Raw genomic sequence first — 20996 nt, forward strand, 5'->3', positions numbered from 1 at the left:
CAATGGGGTGTAAATTTAATCTGCCTTTCAATGTGTGCCTCCACTAGAACATGGGAATAAATACAAAGGTGAGCAGTCAACACAGCTTTTCAGTTCTCTCCAACAGCTCTGATGTTCTTTCAGGTGCTCATTAAGCTTCGTCTCCACATTCTGGTGTTAGTTTCACTTTACTTTTGAATTCTCCACAGCCACTAATTATTTTCAATTTATGATTGTGGTAAAGCTATGAATCAAGTTCCGTGGTTTGGGGATTTTGGGGTTTTTTTCCTTCTTTTTTAACATTTTGTAAAAAGTGGATTGAGATGGAAATTTTTTGAAGTTCTAAAATTCTGGCTTCTATTTTATCCAATACTTCATTTGACACATCCCTTTGAAAACTTAATGTGTCACTGATAAATTCCCATTGGGGCTTTCTGAGATAACTGTCCCTTAGCTTGGCTTTCACTTGCTCACATGGTTAGTGATTGCGGTTAATAAGAGTATGTAGCACTTTTTCTAGGATGAGTTTGTGAACTTAATTGTCTGACCCGGTATAAAGCTCCATCTTTACCATAGCAATAGAAAAGGAGGTGGTGTGGGCGAGCACATATTTATCTGCACACATTCCTCTCCAGAGATCTTCCCTTTAAAAGACAGTTGAACCAAGAAGTTTCCACATATGATTTAATAGAACCAATTATTTGGATTTAAAAAAAATGAATACTAAAACTGTGACTCCATATGTGCCACAAGCCAAGGTGACAGAAGATGACTAGTGCTACTACAACTCAGGATACAGAAAAGTGAATGAAATTTCTTTCCACCAAAGAACGTTCTAAATGTGGCTCATGTATACTATTGAGAAAAATCCTCATTAGTTAAGGAGTAAAACTATATTTTTTAATATAGCTGCAGATCCATGCCTTCGTTTAGTTTCCAAAATTTCATTTAACTACACAGATGGATTTATAAAAACCTCTAATGGGTGTAACTTAAGATGGAAAAGATGACTGTACCAGTGGATTAATCAACCCCTTCCAAACTGAAAATTTAAAAAGAAACAAATCAAACACTGCATTTTCCTTGCAGTTGTTAAGCAAAACATATTCAGTCTTACTCCTATAATTACAGCATTAGGAGAGATTTACCAACATCAAAGTAAATAAAAACATACCAAATGAAAGCTGATGAAAAACTAACAAGAGACTGAATAATAATCTTTTTTAATCTCATAGCCATAGAATCTCTTATTGATTTTGGTTATTTATTCATTACTTTCAAATGCAGAGCCCTGGAGTTAGAATTAAAACACAGCTCTTGGGGACTTCAGCTATGTTCTAACCACACAATATCTGACTAAATTCATCTCCAGCATCTGCAGTTGACTTTCTTTAAATCAATTTTTTTTTTTTTTTTTTTTTTTTTTGCCAAACATCAACGGAGCTTCTTTAGCACCAGGGGAAAAAAAGAAAAAGAAAGAAAAAAAAATACGTCAGAAAGGATGCCCTGAATCTGGGATTTTCAAAGCAAATGTTATAAATTGGTCTTCACTGTAAGTGTTGTATTGAGTACAAACAGCACATTTTCACAAGTGATTTCTTATCAGTGACACTCCTACAGGACTTCCTGGAAACAAATGAGGGTCAGAGAGGACTAATCTCTCAACAGATTTATTAGCAAACGTCCCATTTCTTGATCTCCTAATGGCCATTTGACTTTACCACACTAAGTCATAGTAGTATTGCCTACACACTGACCGAGGTTAGACATCGCTGTGCTATCTCAATTTCTAAACAGCAGCCAATCAACATGCCTTGATATCACTGCTCAAGACTCTCAGTAGGATGGAATGATAGAGTGGTGGTAAATCAAAGCTCTAACTATTTCAGCTCCCGCCAGTCTGTCTCCACTCAAAGCGTCCATTTAGCTGGGAAGCAAGCAAAATTTATAGCCTGGACTTTTATTGTGTGGCGCACTAACACTGTGAGGAACCCTATACTCATGCCTGAAATCTTTTAAAAAGGGCAGACCCTCAATTTGTTTTAACCTATAGGTGAGTTCACTAGCCTAGATTGCAATAGGACTGAAATTAATCAGTTTGACATTCACAAATCTCTTCAACTATTACTTTGCATTTATGAAAATGCCACGGATTAAAAATGATTGTAGCAACAATTCTGTTTTTTCTTCATTTCCTTTTTGTACAACACATTTGTCAAGAATTCCAGATAATGAATGTTGTCTGGGAAACACTTTTAGAATGCCAATGTGTAATGTCTCTCTCTCTCTCTCTCTCTCTCTCTCTCTCTCCCCCCCCCCTTCCTCCTTCTCTCCCTCCTCTCAATTTTCTGAGTGTTTTGTTGATCAGGCTGATGACAAGACCCATGAGAAAACTAACTTCTCTTTACTCAGACTCTCAGGAATCCTGCCCTGGCACACCATATAAAATGTCAAGGCTCCTCCCAACCCCAAAATATACATAGACATCGTATTCCACTTCCCTGCTTTATTGTTTCTCCCTAACAGTTATCACTTTCCAACACACACACACACACACACACACACACACACACACACACATACATATTTCACTTATTTATTTGGCTTATGGTCTACTTTACTCAAAGGAATGTATGCATCAGGACAGGGGGTTTGGTCTGTTTTGTTCACTGCAGTTTTTCCAGCACCTACAACACGGTTTGGCCCATAGTATTTACAGGTGATCAATACCTATGTGTTGAATGACTGCATTGATACCATCATAAGTTACTGATGTCAGGCAGTGATTACTCTAATTCATCTCTTGACTCTTAATGTGTTTCCATCTCTGATCCGCAACGCCCTATCCTGAAGCATCAATCCCAGCCTAGTCCTTTCCCCTTTATCCCTGCCCCCATCCCAGCCATCAGATCTCACCTAATTTGATCAAATAAACCTGCAGGAAAGTAGTAGAATGTGTTACCCAGTACAGTAGACAATCACTCTGTGACTTAAAGCCTTAGCCTCAACCAGTGCCGTTTGTGACAAATCAAGACCCAAGGGCCCTGCCATTATCCAGTTTTCACCATTAAAATAATGGGGCGAGGGGTGTCAGTCCAGTTAGAAGGGGTTTTCAGAGGCTTCTAATTGATTCTACAAAGGTCCTCAAGCTGGGAGTGGGGCTAGTCACACATGGGGGATAGTCAGAAGGCAATATTGCCTTGTCCAGGGGTCAGCAAACTTTTTCTATAAAGAAACGGAAAGTAAATACTTGAGGCTTTGTGAGCCATATTCAACTCTGCTGTTGTTGTGTAAATGTAGCTACGCACAATAGAATCCTGGCTGTGTTCCAATCCACACTTTATTCTCAAAAACCGGCTGTGGGTCAAATTTTGACCATTTGCCATAGTTTGCTGACCTCTGCTCTAGACCCAGAGGAAATGTAAAATAATCCCAAACCCCACTCTCTAGTACCTTAAAATAGAATGTGGTTCGGTTGCTTCAGTAATGCATTTAAATGTATCCATAATAATCACATGTATCTGCATACCTAGTGGTGAGTGTTTAAAAAAGAAATAAAAAAAAGATGATACTCATTTCTTGATAAAAAGTAAATTGTATCAGTCGCTACTTCTCTTTTTAAACGTTCACCCACCCACTGGCCGGCCCCACCCCACTGCCACCACACCCTACCCATGGCAGCCAGACCTCCCTTCAGGAGCTAAGCTCAGACCTGCTCAGCTAAGCTCAGACCTTCAGGAGGATCTGCTCAGACCTCCCTTCAGGAGCTAAGCTTCAGGGAGTGCTGTTAGGTGACAGCCTCCAGAGCCAGCTCCTTCAGGATCTGCCAGCCTCACTCTGAGGCCACAATCTTCCTAGCCCTCAGTCAACGACTGAGCAAAGTGAGAACGAGGACCTGGCCATTCCCACCCAGTCCTTTCACAGGCCACCTTTGCTCTAGAAATGCCCGTTGGATTGGCCAACTTTGGTCAGGTTTCAGTTGCAGCCTGAAGACCCCCCTGCCCAGTTCTGCTTTCTCCTCCCTTTCCTTTCCTAGGCATCAGATCTGCATTCCCATCTAAAGGTTTCGCCCTCCCAACCCTGTTCCCTATCTTCTTATCTTTCACTGACCTTATCACACTCCCCCCAAAAAAGCCTCACATTACTTCTAATTCCTACCATTGTCTGCTTCCTATCCCCACCCCAACCCCAACTCTATTCTATTGAACTTGAGATTCTTGATGCATTCAGATTACAAAGGAACCCCAAGTGGATCTACGAATATCGTGGTAAAAACAAGAAAAAGAAATGTTTCCTGCTTCTCAGGGATGCCTTTATATCCTACTGGATATTTAAACTTACTCTTCCCAAATTTTTCTCAAATTATTGTTAGGAAATCAGGGGAGTAATGGCAGCACCTGCTCAGACCATCCAAAGTGTACAGAAGGTTAGGGCCATTTTGAGAGGCAGCACTGCTGTACACAGCACACATGTAAGTGGCCGCTTCTGGCCAGAGACCCTGAGTCTTAGTGTGAGGCTACGACCCACACAACTAGGACCTCCCAGGGTCTGGAGAGGGGGACCCATAGGTCTCAAATCAGTGATAGGGAAATTCAGCTACAACCACTTTGGAGACCTCCTAGAAGAACAGGTGTCAGAAGTGCTAGCTGCCTTGGGTCCCCAAGCAGGGACAGCCAGCTGGGAACCCTGAAGGCATTTGGTTCTTCAGAAAAAGCCAAGGCTCCTTTCTCCGTTTGCTGCAGACAAAGCGCCTTTCATTAGAGAAGAAAGCTTGAAGCCTACTTTTAGGGGCCCTTCTCAGCCTCCAAAACAGCCACAGAAAAGCTCATAGTACCTGCAGGGATGCTGACAGCTGGTCCCAGGGGAGGATAATTTGCCTTCTTGCAGTATAGTTGACAATATGAAAACATGAGGAAATAAGACGAGGGGAAGGAGGAGGAGGAGGAAAAAGAAAGAGGAGCAGGAGAAGAAGGAGGAGAAGAAGTAGGAGAAAGAGAAGGAGAGGGAAACATTTAAAGCACAATGCAAAACCAATTCAAAGGTAAGACTGTTGTTAAAGGCACTTGTGATTAATTAATCATTGCAGTTGTTTATATTAACTTCTGCTCTGAGCTTTCTGACCACCTGCAGTTTAGAGGAAAGCCAGCAATTTTTCTGATGAGGCAAACTCTTTGTGGGCTCACAGCTCTGGAAATCCATTCATGACAAGCACAGCTGAGTCATTTAGCCAACCTGGGACTCAGTCTCCTTATCTTAGTAAAAATGGGGCATGTGTTCCATAAACTCTGTGGTCCCCATCACAGCCACCATTACGTGATTAGGCAGCGCCCAGAGAAGCAAACCAATCCCCCAGGGCTCATCAACTCATTCTACCTCCTCGCATTCGTATAACCTATGGGAGGTTTTAGGGGCCAGGCCCGGAAGTGGAATGTCTATTTCCTCCCATATACTACTACCCAGAATTGAATCATATCCTCCCCTCACCTACAAGGAAGTCTGAGAAACAGAGTTCAGCTATGCACCCAAGAAAAGATAAACAATTTGGTGAGCATCCAGCCATGTTATTGTTTAAGACTCTGCTTCAGCATTCAGCAGGGAAAACTAACCGCTCTGTCCTGTGAACCTCCCTCTGCTTCATTCATGTTTCCATCCCAATGCCTCTAACAAGAGATTGCGCTCAGATGTCTCCCTATCCGTCTCTTCTTCTTGACTATAAGAACCTTGAAGATAAAGTTCATATCTTATTTATATCTGAATCCCCAGTGTCTAGCACATAGTAATTATTCTATTAATATTGCTTTTTGAAATAAGGAAATAAATAACTACACAGAATTTTTAAAGTAACAACAAAGAAAACCTTTTTATTTAAAAAACCTTCAGTAGCTCCCCCTTACCCAGAGGAGTAAATCCAAATTCCTGATTATGACATTTAAGATAATTCTTTCTTACCTCCCCAATCTTAAATCCCATTACTCAGCCTCACCAAAATGTTCACCAGTCATTTTTCCTTTCCTTCTCTCCTTCCTTCCTTTTCTTTCTTTTCTCTTCCTCCCTTTCTTTCCCTTTTTTCTCTTTTCTCTCGGTTTTGTTCTTCTCTTACTTGTATTTATTGATTGAACTAACTTGTATTGATTGAACTAACACTTGAGCACCTAATGTGTGTCAGAGACCATGCCAAGTATAGGAGATATGCAGATGAATTGCACTCCAAGTCTACTGTAGAAGACAGACTGGTAAATGGTAAATGGGCAATTGCTGTGTGTGATGAAAGAACAAGGCAGTAAAACAGCTCTTAGGAGGGGGACTCTACACAGACTGGGGATGATGGGGCAGGGGGGGTAGAGAGCAGAGAAGGTTCAGAAGAGACGATAATTCCTAAATCTTAGAGACTGAAGATCGTTCAGATACAGAAAGGTGGGAAGGAAATTTCTGGCAAAAAGAAATATGTGCCCAGGTATGAAGACATTAGAAAGTACACCATGTGTGAGAATCAGTATTTCCCGTTTCCTGTAGAATGAAAGTAGATTTTTGAGAGATGGACTGGTCACGAACTAGATCATGAAGGTAATGTTATGCTAAGAATTTTGGAGTTTAGCCCAAAAGGGCAAGCAGAATTCTGCTTTAGCAGCTTCAGTCTTATTGCAATGAGAAGGCCAGGTTAATGAGAAGTAAGGAGACCTGTCCAAGTGGGAAAATGAAGCAGAGGAAAGATGTAGGCCTGCCCTGAGGCAGGGCTCTGGGAAGGGAGTGGCAGAGAAGGGGACAGAGTCAAGAGATATTTAGGAGGCAAAGTGGCCAGATTTTATGACAAATTAAATGAGAAAAATAGGTTATAGAAGGAAAGAAGGAAGGGAGGCCTCCAGGGAAGGTTAGTTCCAGGGTCTTTGTTCCTGGATGGCCAGATGGACAATGGCTCCCTCACTGATAGAGGGTACAGGAAGAAGAGTAAGTTGTAGAAGCAAATGGATGAGGTCAATAGTGGATGTGTTGAGACTGAGGTACATGGAGGACATCCATGGAGCCAGAGATTTCAGGTAGATTTTCAGAGGCACTCTTTTCTCAAACATGGAAATTTATGCCCCCAGAGAGTACAGGAACCAGTCAAGAAGGAATCACTGTACATATGTGCTAATTTCTAGTCTGAAGCTCTTTCCACCGCACTGTTTTTCTTTGAACTTTGCAGCCATGGCAAGATAAAGTCTCTCCCATTCACCCAAGTAAATCACTCATTAGATTCTATGGTTATTCATTTAAACAGGTGGACATGATTAGCCTCCAGAAAACATCAGAAAGTAAAAATCATTTTAGATCATGAGCACTTAAACTAATTTTCAATTTATCTAGACTAACATTCAATAATTGGGCAGATTTTTTTTCATTATTAATTCAAAGTATGCAGACCCAATTTACTCAGTAACTACTTGTTTCTAACTTCTCAACGTCTGAATTTATTGAAAATATCCTCAGAGTGACTCAAAATACCAATTTCAAGAAAATGTAGTAATAGAAAATGTTATGATAGTTTTTCCTGAATATCCTCCCTTTCCCTACCCCTAGTTCAATCCCAAGTATAAAACACACACCCATGGAAGGCCTCCTCCAGAGACAGGTTCTTGCTTACTCCGATCTCAGGAAAGGTGTGACATTTGCGGTGCCGTCAGGTTTTACTTTATCGGAATTTATTGGTCCTCAGATTTTCCTCAGGATAACAGCAGATGTCATAAGAATAGTCACATTTTCTAATGTTTTCCCAATATGTCTCACATAGTAACCATCCTCATAAAACGAATTTCTCTCTAATCTCCTCAGAGTGTTGTGCCCCATGTATGTACTTTTAGAGTAGTCACCTAAAAACTAAAAGCATCATCAAAGTGTGATTTAGTTTTCCAGTCTACATTTTCCAGGGCTAGCTGTGAGATCATCACTCAATAAATGGTTAAATAACAGCTAAAACTGTAAGAAGTATGCTTCAAGAATTTGTTAACCTATTTTGCAAAAGGTCAAGTTTTCAGTATATTTTCCCCATCCATTTTTTTTTGTTTTAAGTACTTTTTCTGGGGAGCTCTCTGATGAAACATAAGCATTTTGACCTTCAACGAGGATTAAAAACTTGGAAGGGGAAAAAAATCTCTTCTAACCCTTTGCTGAGAAGAGCCTGAAAAAAGCTGCTGGAGGAGTTTACACTCAGAGTAGAAAGTCTTAGCAAACACTGAAAATAATTTGCTGTATGTGAACCTTAATAAAAAAAGGCAGCCTAATATTTACACAGCTCCTTCCACTCAGAGAACTCCAAACATAACCTCCCCTTTTTCAACAGGTAACCTTGGATTCATTGACTCATCCCTTTCCTGCCTAGGGAGGAGTTCCACCTTTGACACTGCTGTTTGGGTTCAGTCATTTTTCATCTTCTGACTTCTTCTTCCTCTCAGAGGTGCACAGTAACGGCTGCCAGGTTGAAAGTTCATTCTGGCAGAACTGCCTCAGTAAACCACTTCACAAACTGTCATAGAGACAGTCTCTCAATGAGTTCTCCACAAGCTCCCTTGTATAGTGGGTTCTCTTGAATATCACCAATCTAAGTCCCTATAGTTTGAATTGCATCCTACTTTTTTTCCTGTTAAATGAGATGGAGAACTGCCAGTCACCAATTTCGTACAATCTCCCTTCGCAGACAAGTCGATAGAAATAAGTTCTTATTCTTTCATTTTACCTCTCCAAGCAAAATAATTTTGGTTTCTTTAATCCCTTTTCGTATTCTTAGTTGATGCTATTTTCTGCCATCTTCATCAGGTTTCGCTTTCTTTTCTCATTGAATTGTGCATTTGCTCACCGAATGTAGTCCTCTCTGAAGGGTCTGACCATTACTAATATGTCAGGAAAGGTCCTCCCAGCTGCTTCATCTATTTATGCTCCAGCCTTGAATTGGCCTTTCGAAAACCACTTTTAGTTTTCTGACTCATGTTTAACTTTTGATACCCAATTCCTTGAACACAGACAAAACCAATATTGCATTTGCAGTCACTTTTTCTCCTTGCTTTGCTGCCACCCTAACCTGTCCCGATTCGTTTGGTTTTCTTAAAATATGACAAATTGTTTTTGAGATCTAATGCTACCTTTCTCAGTGGCTTTTCCCTAGTTTAAGGATATGAATCTGGCTATGGAGAAACTCTGTCATGAAGTCCCCATAATTGTCAAGTTTTTCTGTGTCATCAGCATCCCTTAATTACCAAAACTGCCCCCTTCCCTACACTTTGCTTAGGGGAATTTGGAGAACTGTAGAGAGCTATATAATCAAGACCAGGTTCTCAAAACTTAGGTATGAACATTTTTTAAGGAAAAAAATTAATAAAGTAAATATGTGAAACTAAATCATTTAATGGAAATGTTACTTAAATATCTACAAGCATAAATCCAGGTGTAAACTTCCTTGTATCTCTAGCTCTCATACAACTATCAAATCAAAGTAAAATTATAAATTAGGTATAAACCAAAACCACATAAAATTCAAATAAGGGAATTAAATGTAGACAATGAGGTTGCTTGTTGGAATAAAATCCTCTTAATGTAAAAAGGGTACTAACCACAATGGCAAGGTTTTTTTAAGTTCTGTACAATTATATTATTGTTTGTGATATGATGACTCCATTTCCAAACATATTTTTCCATCTAAAGTTTGCAAAGCCTTTGACCATGTAATGTCTTTGGGCCTTTATTTGGCCAAAACATATCATGTAGGAGTTAAATTTACCTTTCCTCCTTTTCACCACACCTCTAGTTTACTCTGCTGCAATATGGTCTCTTCCATGGTATCCCATCAAATTATCAACACATTAATTCACTTATTAAATTAAAGTCTTACTTTATAACACTGTTTTTTAGTTGAAAATTATTGATATAAAAATGAAGTTTTGTCATTAATTCAGATGAAAAAATTCAACATTAATTCATTGGTCGACACAGAACATTGGTTATCAATTTGAAAATAAAACAAACCATTATAGGTAGCTAGAGAAGCTTTCCGACATTTTTAAATTTTCTTGAAATCTTTTTGGGGATCAAAATCCAACCTATATGTACATTTGCAAGTACAAAAATAAATGTAGCTGCTGAAATCTGCAGACATGGGTTCATCATACAAATGATTTTTTTAAAATTGCCTTTTTTGTCATCGAAATGAAAATATAAAATTTAGAGTTTTTTTATTGGGAACTCACACACACAAAGAATATGTCCATTGACTTGCAATCAGAGAAGTTTAGCTTGAAAAACAACCAAGATTTTTGGAGTAGAAAGGAGCCCTTGAAAATGTCTATGGGAACTAGATCATCTTGGTTAATCCCCTCAACTTGAAATGATGAAATAGAGGTTAAATCGTTGTTTAGTGAAGGATCCAGGTCTCCAGATTCCAGTTTCATGCCCTTTTTATTACATCAATATACACAGAGTTGTTTTACCTTATTGATGCCACCTCCTATCAATAATTTGCACACAAAAACCTCCTGACACTCAAAAATTATTCTTATGAGCCAACACATATATTCTTGACAACAAATCCTATAAACTGTTAGCATGTCAATCCACTTTAATGATTCTTTAATTAATATCTATTTATGAAGACTAGATCTATTAATAACCTCTGTATAAACGAACACTTCATTTCGTTTGTCATAAGATTGTTTCCTACCATTTTCAAAGACTACCAAAAGCATGTAAGAGTGTTCAGATCTCTACCATCCTAAAGGATCTCCCTGTTCCTTCTAAATTATTCTCTTCTCTCCGCTCATTTCAAGTCCAAGTTTCTTAATGATGAATTAAAAATTTGACATCTCCGTTTCTTTTAGTAACCCACATAGGTGACCTTCTGTTTTCATTAATGCGTTGAAATTGTCCCCTCAGAGGTCACACTGGACTGATACCCCATCTAGTGAACTCTCTGTATTAACCTATTTGACCTTCCTTTAGGACTTAGGCCACTACCCTCTTAAAACTGTTGGTGGCTTTCCCAATGTTTCTCTCTTTTGTGTGTCTGATCTCCTGATTGCACTTTCTTTTTCTTTGCCGGGTTTTCTTCCTAACTTTAAAAATATTAATATTCCTTAGGATTATATAATTGTTCTTGTTCTTTCCTTGCTGTGCATAATCTTTGTGGTGATTTCATGTGGATGCATGTGCAAATGATGCCCAAATATGCCCCTGTAACCGATCTCTTTTCTGAAGTCCAGATAAGTATTTCTGGGAAATTTGAACATTTGAGAGACAAACATAGGATTCTAAGGCTGCCAAGAAAACAGAGATATAATAATATTTTCTATATGGTGGGAAAAAGAAAGAAGGAATGAAGAGAGAGTTCAAAAAGAGAGTAGTTAGCTATTTCAAATGCCATGGTAATATCAAATAAAATAAGAATGGAAGTAATCTTTAGATTTAACCAGTTGAAGGTCAGTGGAACCTTGGTAAGAGCAATTTGGGATCAAATGCAGATTGAAATGGGTTGATGAGTAAGTTAGAAGAGAAGAAATACAGACTGTGAATGTAGAAAAGTTCTAGCCACTTCGAAGAAAGGAGAGAGAGAAAAGTGACTAGAGAGGAATCCAGGGTCTGGGGAAGGGCAAGATTTATTGGCAAAGAAGAAGGAGTCAGGACAGAGAAAGGAGAAAAGATACAAGAGAGAGGAAGCTACATGTCTGACCAAATATTCTGGACTAATGAGCCTTAGGCAGGAGAAGAGCTACCTCTTCCACTGACAAGGAGCAACGGAGGTGATGGTGGTTGTAGTATAGGTCTTGTTGAACTGTATGTTGTCAAGTTGCCTAAAAAAAAGAAATGCTGTGATTAGTGTGCAGGACTTTTTTAAATTAAAAAGAAAGAAAAAGGAAAAGTCCTGCTTTCTCCTTTCTAGGTAGTCCTTGCACTTCGCTGTTTGGTGCTCAATTTAGCATGACTTCTTAATATATTTGGGTTGCTAAATAGGAGAGTCACTGTTATCTGTTTAATTTGAAATCATAATTTTCCTGTGGACTGTTCTAATCGTGGCTTTACCAGAAGATGAGTTTATACCTAAAATAAGACTAGCTTCACCCTATTCATTTTCTGTTTAAATTCTTTTTTATAGGAAGGCGAAAGGCTAGGAGTTGAAATTTTCACTTTTTCTGTGATTACTTCTTGCAGAAGTTTCCAGACTTGAAATATGCAGCTATAAATATGTACAATTGCAATGACTGCAACACCCAGTCTCACTGCCATTCATGGCTTGCCAAGCCCTGGCAATGTTTGCAAAGGGTCTGGTGGTCTCAGGCACTATGTATCTCTCTTAGCACACCTAATCATGATGGTTTCAAACACCATTTTTTCCTGAAGGTGGGAGTCATACTTCTGCAATAAAGCCCTCTCTTTCTAACTGTGCATGTCCTTCAGGTTGTATGTACATTCTCCTGTCATCTTAAGACCAATTTTTAGAAATAAGGCAACTGTTCTTATATTAAAATTCCCTCCTTACCAAGTAGAAGTACATTTGAAATACCAATATTTCTTGGAGTGAGAACATGAGAGTCCAAGACTCATGTCAGAGTCATAGTAGACAGTCTCTAGGGAAGTGGGTTCAGTCAACTGCAGAGTTGTTTAGTTTCTCCAAAGCAGATATGCAATTTTGGAGTTGAACTCAATTTCTCAGGACAATAGAAAAAAAGAGAGCTGCAACCTTCTCATATCTTCCCCCAAGGCTTTCCTCCAAATAAATTTTGATCACATATTTTAACAGCACTGTTTGAAGAGATGCCAAATTAGTAACCTGTCCAGAGAACCCAGTATCTTGGTTCCCGTACTTGGTGGTGACAAATAGCTCAGAACTCATCACCTCATGAGCTTGTGTTGCTTGTGTTGCTTTTTCTCTAATGCATTCCCTTATTGTTGCCAGCATTAGGACTCATCAGTCACTTCTTTGACGACATGTATCCTCCCAAGGTCTTCCCAAGTTTTCCTTCTTTTAACTTGAGTTTCTACTTCTGAGAAAATTTTCATTGTGATCTCTCTCTTCCAAAATATGCTAAGTAAAACTTAGCTGTGCACCTTTTTGGGGTCCCTCTATCTCACCTCCCCATTCAGAGAAGGGCCCATATTCTTTGGGTGGAAGTTTGTAAACATATGGAATTCGTTACTAGAAGAGTCGGTTCGGGCTGTTTCCAATCCTTAAGCCAGTTCCCTAACCGTGACAAAACATTCCCCACAATCTCATCGTGACTCATTTTTATTTTTAAATAACCTCTGGTGTGGAACTTTGTCAAGGCTTTTCAAAAGGTTAAAGAAATTATGTCCACATGCTTTTTGACCTCCTCAATAAGTGAAGATCTAAAGAGAATTTTAATAGACTAAGCACATTCTCTCCTAACAGAAATCTCCGGCTATGTTTGCCAAATAACCCATGACTGAATTATAAATTTATCTAAATCTTAATGTGTGCTCATCATGATGCTTAGTCCAATGAGGAGATAGAAAGCCGTAGAAAGGCATCGTCTTTGGTATTAAACTTCAAATTATTTGGTATTAAGCTTCAAATCAAGCCAGAGAGGCTAAAAGAATCACAAAATCCTTAAGGAACAATGAGTTACATACATAAGTGTGGTGGTGACTAAAATTATAAAGGAGTTCAGGAAATAAAGAAACAAGTGTTTGGAGGAAAATGGAAAAATCTTCACAGAGGACAGAGCTCTTGAGTTGGGTCTTGAAAGCTGAATAGGCTTGATAGAGACAGGGAGAAAGGGAAAAGGGGGCTGCAGGAGACTTTCCGTCATTCCAGAAATAAAAGACAGAACTAGCACAAGCAAAGACTTTGAGGTAGAATCATCTGGTTAGAGTGGAAGAAACACGTAAATGAGTCTGATAAGTTGAGAGAAACCAACTGAGAAAGGCCTGGAACAACCAGCTACCAGAATTAGAACCTGATAAGATAGGTGATAATTATTTAGGACTTTGGAGCATATTTGAGAATTTAATGTACAAAGAAAAGAAGATGTTTCATGATGGGAAACAGAAATGGTTTGTTGAAGGGCTATCAGGGCAAGCCAAAATTAAGAATTCTTTTTAAAAATTTCATGTCAAAATAGGGTAAACGTGAATGAAGATAGAAATGAAAGAGCTCAAGAAGAAGGAATGGAAGATGCAAGAAATAGTAATAATGGACGTGTCTTTCTAAAGGAATTAGTCCTAGTGCCAAAATCTATGTTTCCTAGGGCTATCACAATCTAGGTAGCTTAAAATAACAGAAATTTATTGTCTCACAGTTTTGGAGGCTAGAAGTCCCAAATCAAAGTATTGACAGGTCAAAACTCCCTCAAAGTCTCTAAGGAAGAATCCTTCCTTGCCTCTTATAGCTTCTGGTAGTGCTGGCAATCCTTGGCATTCCTCAGTTTGTAGCAGCTTAACTCCGATCTCTGCCTCCTTTTTCACATGGGCTTCTTCCCTGTGTGTCTGTGTCTCTGTATGTTCTCTTCTTATAAGGACAACGGTCACTGGATTAGGGCTGTTGTATGATCTCATCTTAACTAATTACATCTGCAAAGACCCTGTTTCCCAATAAGGTCACATTCTGAGGCTCTGGGTGGACATGAATTTGGGGAGAAAACTATTCAACCCAGTGCACAGAGTGAAATCCAGAAAGCACATGGAGGGGTTAATTCTACAGGACCTCAAGGAGAGGAAAGTGTAGGGGAGGAAATACTTCTACCTTCTTAGATTTGTGGCTGGGCCTAAGAATTAAACTGACATGAGGCAGATTAACAGGAGAAAAGCATACAGATTTTATTTAATATTTCTATATATACATACAAGTGTCTTCAAAAGGAAAATGAAGACCTAAGAAAGCCATTAGGCCCAAAAGCTTGGCTACTGACTATATTTTATTTAAATTACTCTTGCCTCTTCCCAAAGCTCTGATAACTTTTGGCAAAGGGGTGGGGGGATGAAGAAGAAAACCCTTATTCTTTGAAATCACCAATCTTGTCCATCCCCCTTACTTTGAGAGTGAGGAGATGGAGACAGGGAAGTAAAGTACCTGCCCAAGAACATATTTTGTTAACTCAGAGGCCAAGTGAGAACCAAGGTCACTCACCTCCCAGGCAGTTGTGACCTTACCTCTCCCTACGAAATAGCCAGGCTTGGTTTGGCATTCCCAATCATCCTCAGTAAATTATAGCTATTTTCCACAGCTATGTCCACAACGAACATTCAGGCAGTAGTCATTGGTACTGTAAAGCCTCTCTCAGCAGTAGAGACACCAGGTCTCCTGGTGGTTTTGTATAAATTCACTAGAACAGCTGGTTCACCCAAGTTTTCCTCTTGATAATTTTGAATATGAACTGGCTGGAACAGGTTGGCCCTGCTGTTGGTTCCTGTTACTGGAACACAAGTGTAAAGCTATACCAAACAAGTAAGTCACTGCTAGATCACCTCTGTCATCGGTGTCTGCCAAACACCTTTCCCAGGGCCCAAGTCTAGTTACCCTGGAAGTTGTCCATCCTTGTTGTCACAAATGGCAAGATTTTATTGTTTTTTACAATCGAGTAATATTTCATTGTATATTTGTGCCACATCTTCTTTATGGCAAGGATTAAATTAAATGAGATAATTTAGGTAAATCATTCCGTACAGCCATAACTGGTACATCGCAATAACTCAAATACTCTTATTATCATCATTAGTATATATTTTTTTCATTTTTTCCTGCTTTTAATTTATCTAAAAAACTGTATTTGCCCCAAACAGAATTTTTATAGCAATTCCAAAAGTAAATAACAGGGTACTAGTAAAAAAAAAAAAAAAATCTCCCTCTACACTTTTGTTTCATAAGTAGAACAATCTATAACCATTCATTTATTCTATATTACTCATTTATTCAACAGCTATTTTTTTTAAATTTGTATTATGTGCAAGGCAATATATATGTATGTCCCAACCCAGTGTACCTTTTCTCTATTTTTAGCTCACTTTTTTTCTTTTTTAAGGATGGCATGGATGTAAAGAGCCACTTCCCAAAGAATAGTGTAATATCGGTTTAGTTAACATATGACTATCTCGTATGTTTGGCCTGAAAGTGCAGTAACAGTGCTGGTTGTTTACAATGTGCATCAGGAGTCTAGGAATCTAATCTCTGTCGTGCAAAAAACAAATCAGCTCTGTGATTTCAGGCAAGTCATTTCACCCTGTGGGCACTAATCTCCCTGATCATGAAAAGATGGTCTTCAAAGAGCTTGGTAGTTTTTAATCATTTTGGTGAACTGGACACATTAGCGGATCAATGATATCAGTACCTGTTATCCAGAAGTATGACAATACAAAGTTATAATTAACATTCAATTTCCAAATTTTCCTTCTCCTCTTTGAAGCCCACTGTGAACCATGGAGGTCCATGCACCACAGGTGAAAAGTCCTTGAGCAAGAATAATGCTCTCTGTTTCACTATTTTGAAATTTGGAACCATACCACCAACACACATTCTGCTGCTCAAAAACAATGGGATTGAAGTCTCTTCCTAGATAATATGACATTCCACGCCTCCAGGTAACTCATCTTTCACCATTTTCTCTAATGGCAGTTTTTGCCCCAAATATGCTGATGGGAATACAATATTTCAGGGAAGACATTTGCAATCAAATGTGTTGTGCACATCTCAAGTAATCACTAACTTTAATTCCATGGAAACGAATTAAGAAACTTCCTATAAGCACCACAGCTTCCTAGTGATTACCACGAGGAGAAATTATGCTCAAACTCTTGGGTCTCCAATGTTGGGACCCAATTATTTCCACCACGTATTTCTTCTGGTGTGAAGACAGATTCCAAAGAAAAAATATGAAGACAGATTCCAAAGAAAAAATGAAAGCCTTGCTGACCACGAAATATTTTAAAGTAGGAAAGGAGGGATAATGGGTAAAGAAGGAACAGGAGATGTCCAAGAGACCAGACAACAAAGTATATTCACATTATATGCTATTGCAGGTGATCCCTGTTTTATGGACCAATCCAGCTGACCTCAGAAGTCAGAATAATCCAACCTCTCACGCACCACACATGTTCCCTCTTACATCACACTCACACACGCATGCACACACACACACACACACACACACAAACAAACACAAACACACACACAATTGACAATACCTGAGCTCAAGCCAAAGCCCTGGAGTAAGGAAATGGCATACTTCATAGGCAGAATTCTAAGATGACCCCAATGACCTTTGCCCTTGTATAATCTCATCCCCTTGAGCCTGGGCAGAATCTGAATATAATGAGCTATCACTCCCTTGATTATGTTACATCAATGTGGTAAAAGGGGTTTGGCACATGTAATTAAGTTCCCAAATCAGTTTATCTTAAGAGAGCAAGATTATCCAGGATGGCCTGACTTTATTACGTAAGTCTTTTAAATCTAGGTCTAGAGAGCAGAGATAGAAGAAATGAGAAATTTGAAGCACCAGAAGGATTCCATGTGCCATTTCTGGCTTGAGGATGAAAGGGTCCTCCTGGCAACGAATGGGGGTGGCTTCTAGAAGCTGAGAGGAGCCCCTGCCCTCAGCTGACAGAAAGCAAATAGTAATAATGGACCTACATCCTACTGCAAGGAATTGAATTCTGCCAATGACAAGAACGAATTTAGCTTGCTAAATTTTTCCCTAATCTCCAGATGAGAACTCAATCCAGACAATACCTTGATTTCAGTCTTGTGGAACCTGGAGTAGAGAATCCAGTTGAGCTTTGAAGGACTGCTGCTGACCTACAGAATTACGAGCTAATAAATGGGAATTGTTCTAAGCTGCTAAACTTGTTATTTTTCTTTACACAGCAACAGAAAACTAATGCAGGAAAGAAAGAAGAAAGATGTTTGTATCTTGATTCTTCATAGCCAGGCACATGGAAAAATTTTCTTCCACTCCTCTAAAAGTCAAATTTATACACCTTCACGTTGAGCTTAATTTGCTTAATCAGTCAAATAAGTCTACTTTATACTTTCCATAAATATTTATTGAGCTTCAGATGATATTGTAGGAACTGTATATAGAGGTACGAGTAAAATTATTAGGAGTTCCAGCCAATAGCTGACTTCCCCACCAGCTCCTTGAGAGCTGGCCATTGGAGGAACATTGGTATCACATAGTTGTAAACTAAGAATGTCTGAGAACAAACGCAGGAATCTCTGGGTTTAGGGAATGGAGCTCTGGGAGTGGCTGATCAGAGCCCCAGCCTCTGAGGGTCTTCCTGAGCTATGCTGGATACTGGGCTCCAGACTACCAAGGGTCTGCAGTCCCAGCAGCAGGGGCTGTAGGAGACTTGGACAGCTTGTTGGAGACCACCACCAGTTAGGATCCCCTGCTGCTTGACAAGTATGATATTCCTGTTTCTTGTTTAAACTCACTTGATTGGGACTATTACGTTTTCCCCCAACACCCCCAGAATGAGGAAAAGTGGACGTGCTTGGCCTGGAGGGTAGGAAATGTGTGACATTGAAAGAGTCATGTAACTGGAAAGAGGTCAGGGGGAGAGGCCCACGGTTTGCAGACTTGGGCGAAGGGAAATTCATGTGCAGAGGTCAGGAAGGAGCCAGAGATTTAGTTTTTTATTTTTATTTTTTAACCAAAAAACAGTTACTACTGTGGCACAGAGAGTAACTTGTGGGATTTGCCAAAACTCAATTCTCAGTATTACCAACTTACTGAAAAAACAATTTCGCTATTTTTCAGTTCATCAAAAACTTATTTTAATTAACTTTCTCCAAATATTATAGCAAATTGTTTCCCATAAATGGTTGCAACAGCCTTTAAGGATGTTTCTCACTATTTAGTCTTTGTTCTTTTCTTACTTGAGGCAATTTGAAATGCACAAGAATTCCTCATTCCCCAAGTCATAGATCCAAGGACCTAGAGGAGAGAAACTTTGGTCACTGAAAATAAAGTTAAATGACTTCGGTGAGATTATATTAACTGCAAACTAAAAGAGAACTGTGGTTATAGAGGCTTTTAAATTGTTTTAAACAAAACAATTGTTTAAAAATAATTTATTGTTTTGTTTAAAGTGTGTTTCCAAGTGCTACCAGTGACATTTATCATTCTTGTTGGCAACTCACATCTGAATCCCCTTTCATGGGGAAGTTTCCTAATGAGGCCAACTTGCCTCCTACTAAGAAAACTAAAAATACCAGCTACTAAATTCCCTAGCCACCCTGGCCATTCGGGCAGGGCAGCATGCTTCTCTATAAAATGTATAAAATGCTATAAATATTACTTTTTAAAATAATTTCTTATTTGTCGATTGCAATTGACATACAATATTATATTAGTTTCAGATGTACAACATAGTGATTAGACATTTATATAACTTATACAGTGATCTAGTACTTATCTGATGTCATACATAGTTATCAGAAAATCGTTGACCATGTTCCTTATGCCGTAGCCTCTATCCCCACCACTATTTTGTAACTACCAATTTGTGCTTGTTAATTCTTTCCCCTTTTTCACCCATCCCCCAACCTCTATCCCATCTGGCAACCATCAAAATGTTCTCTATGTCTATGAACTTGTTTCTGTTTGTTTTGTTCATTTACTTTGTTCTTTAGATTCCATATATAAGTCAAATCATATAGCACTTGTCTTTCTCTGACCTAGTCCACTCAGCACAATACCCTCAAGGTCCATCCATGTTGTTGCAAATGGCAAGATTTCATTTTTTGTGTGTGGCTGACTGATATTCCATTGTATATATGTACCACCTCTTCTTTATCCATTCATTCATTGATGGACACCCAGGTTGCCTCCCTATCTTGGCTATTGCAAATAATGCTGCAATGAATATATGGATGCACATGTCCCTTCGAAGTAGCGTTTTGGGTTTCTTCAGATAAGTACCCAGAAGTTGGGATTACCAGATTCTTCTTTGTCTCTTGTTATAGCTTTTGTTTTAAAGTCTATTTTGTCTGATATATGTTACTGCCTTAGCTTTTTTCTTTGTTTATTTGTTTCCATTTGGATAAACCATCTTTTCCCATCCCTTTACTTTCTATCTGTGTGTGTTTTTCTATCTGAAGTGAGTCTCTTGTAGGCAGCATAGGTAAGAGTCTTGGTTTCTTATCCATTCAGCCACCCTGTGTCTTTTGACTGGAGTATTTAACCCATTTATGTATAAAATAATTGTTGATAGATATGTAGTTATTGTATTCTATTATTCCTATTTTGATCTTCTTTTTCTTCAAGAAATCCCTTTAACATTTCTTATAATTCTGGTTTGGTGGTGATGAACTCCTTTAGTTTTCTCCTGTCTGGGGAGCTCTTTATCTGTCCTTTGATTCTAAATTATAACTTTGCTTGGTAGAATAATCTTGGTTGTAGGTCCTACCTTTTCATCACTTTGACTATTTTGTGCCAATCTCATCTGGCCTGTAATGTTTCTGTTGAGAAATCAGCTGAAAGTTTTATGGGAGCTCGCCTATAAGTAACTAATTGCTTTTCTTCTGCTGCTTTTAAGATTCTTTGTCTTTAACCTTTGGCATTTTAATTATGATGTGTCTTGGTGTGGGCCTGTTTGAGTTCATCATCGTGTTTGAGACTCTGTGCTTCCTGGACTTGTATGTCTATTTCCTTCATCAGGGTAGGGAAGTTTTCCATCATTATTTCTTCAAATAGGTTTCTAATTCCTTGCTCTCTCTCTTCTTCCGGTACCTCTATGATGAGAATGTTGGTACACATGATGTTGTCCCAGAGGCCCCGTAAACTGTCCTCATTTTCTTTCATTCTTTTTTCTTTTTGTTGTTCTGATTTGTTTTTCTGCTGTTTTATCTTCCAAATCACTAATTAGATTCTCTGCTTCATCTAATCTACTACTGATCCCCTATAATGTATTCTACATTTCAGTTATCGTATTCTTCATTTCTGACTGAATTTTTTTTTTAGCTTTTCTATATCCATTTTTATGTTTCCTATCTCTTTGTTAAAAGTTCTCATTGAGATCATTGAGCATCCTTATAACCAGTG

The sequence above is a fragment of the Rhinolophus ferrumequinum genome, chromosome 7 (assembly GCF_004115265.2).
Source record: "Rhinolophus ferrumequinum isolate MPI-CBG mRhiFer1 chromosome 7, mRhiFer1_v1.p, whole genome shotgun sequence".
NCBI lineage: Eukaryota > Metazoa > Chordata > Mammalia > Chiroptera > Rhinolophidae > Rhinolophus > Rhinolophus ferrumequinum.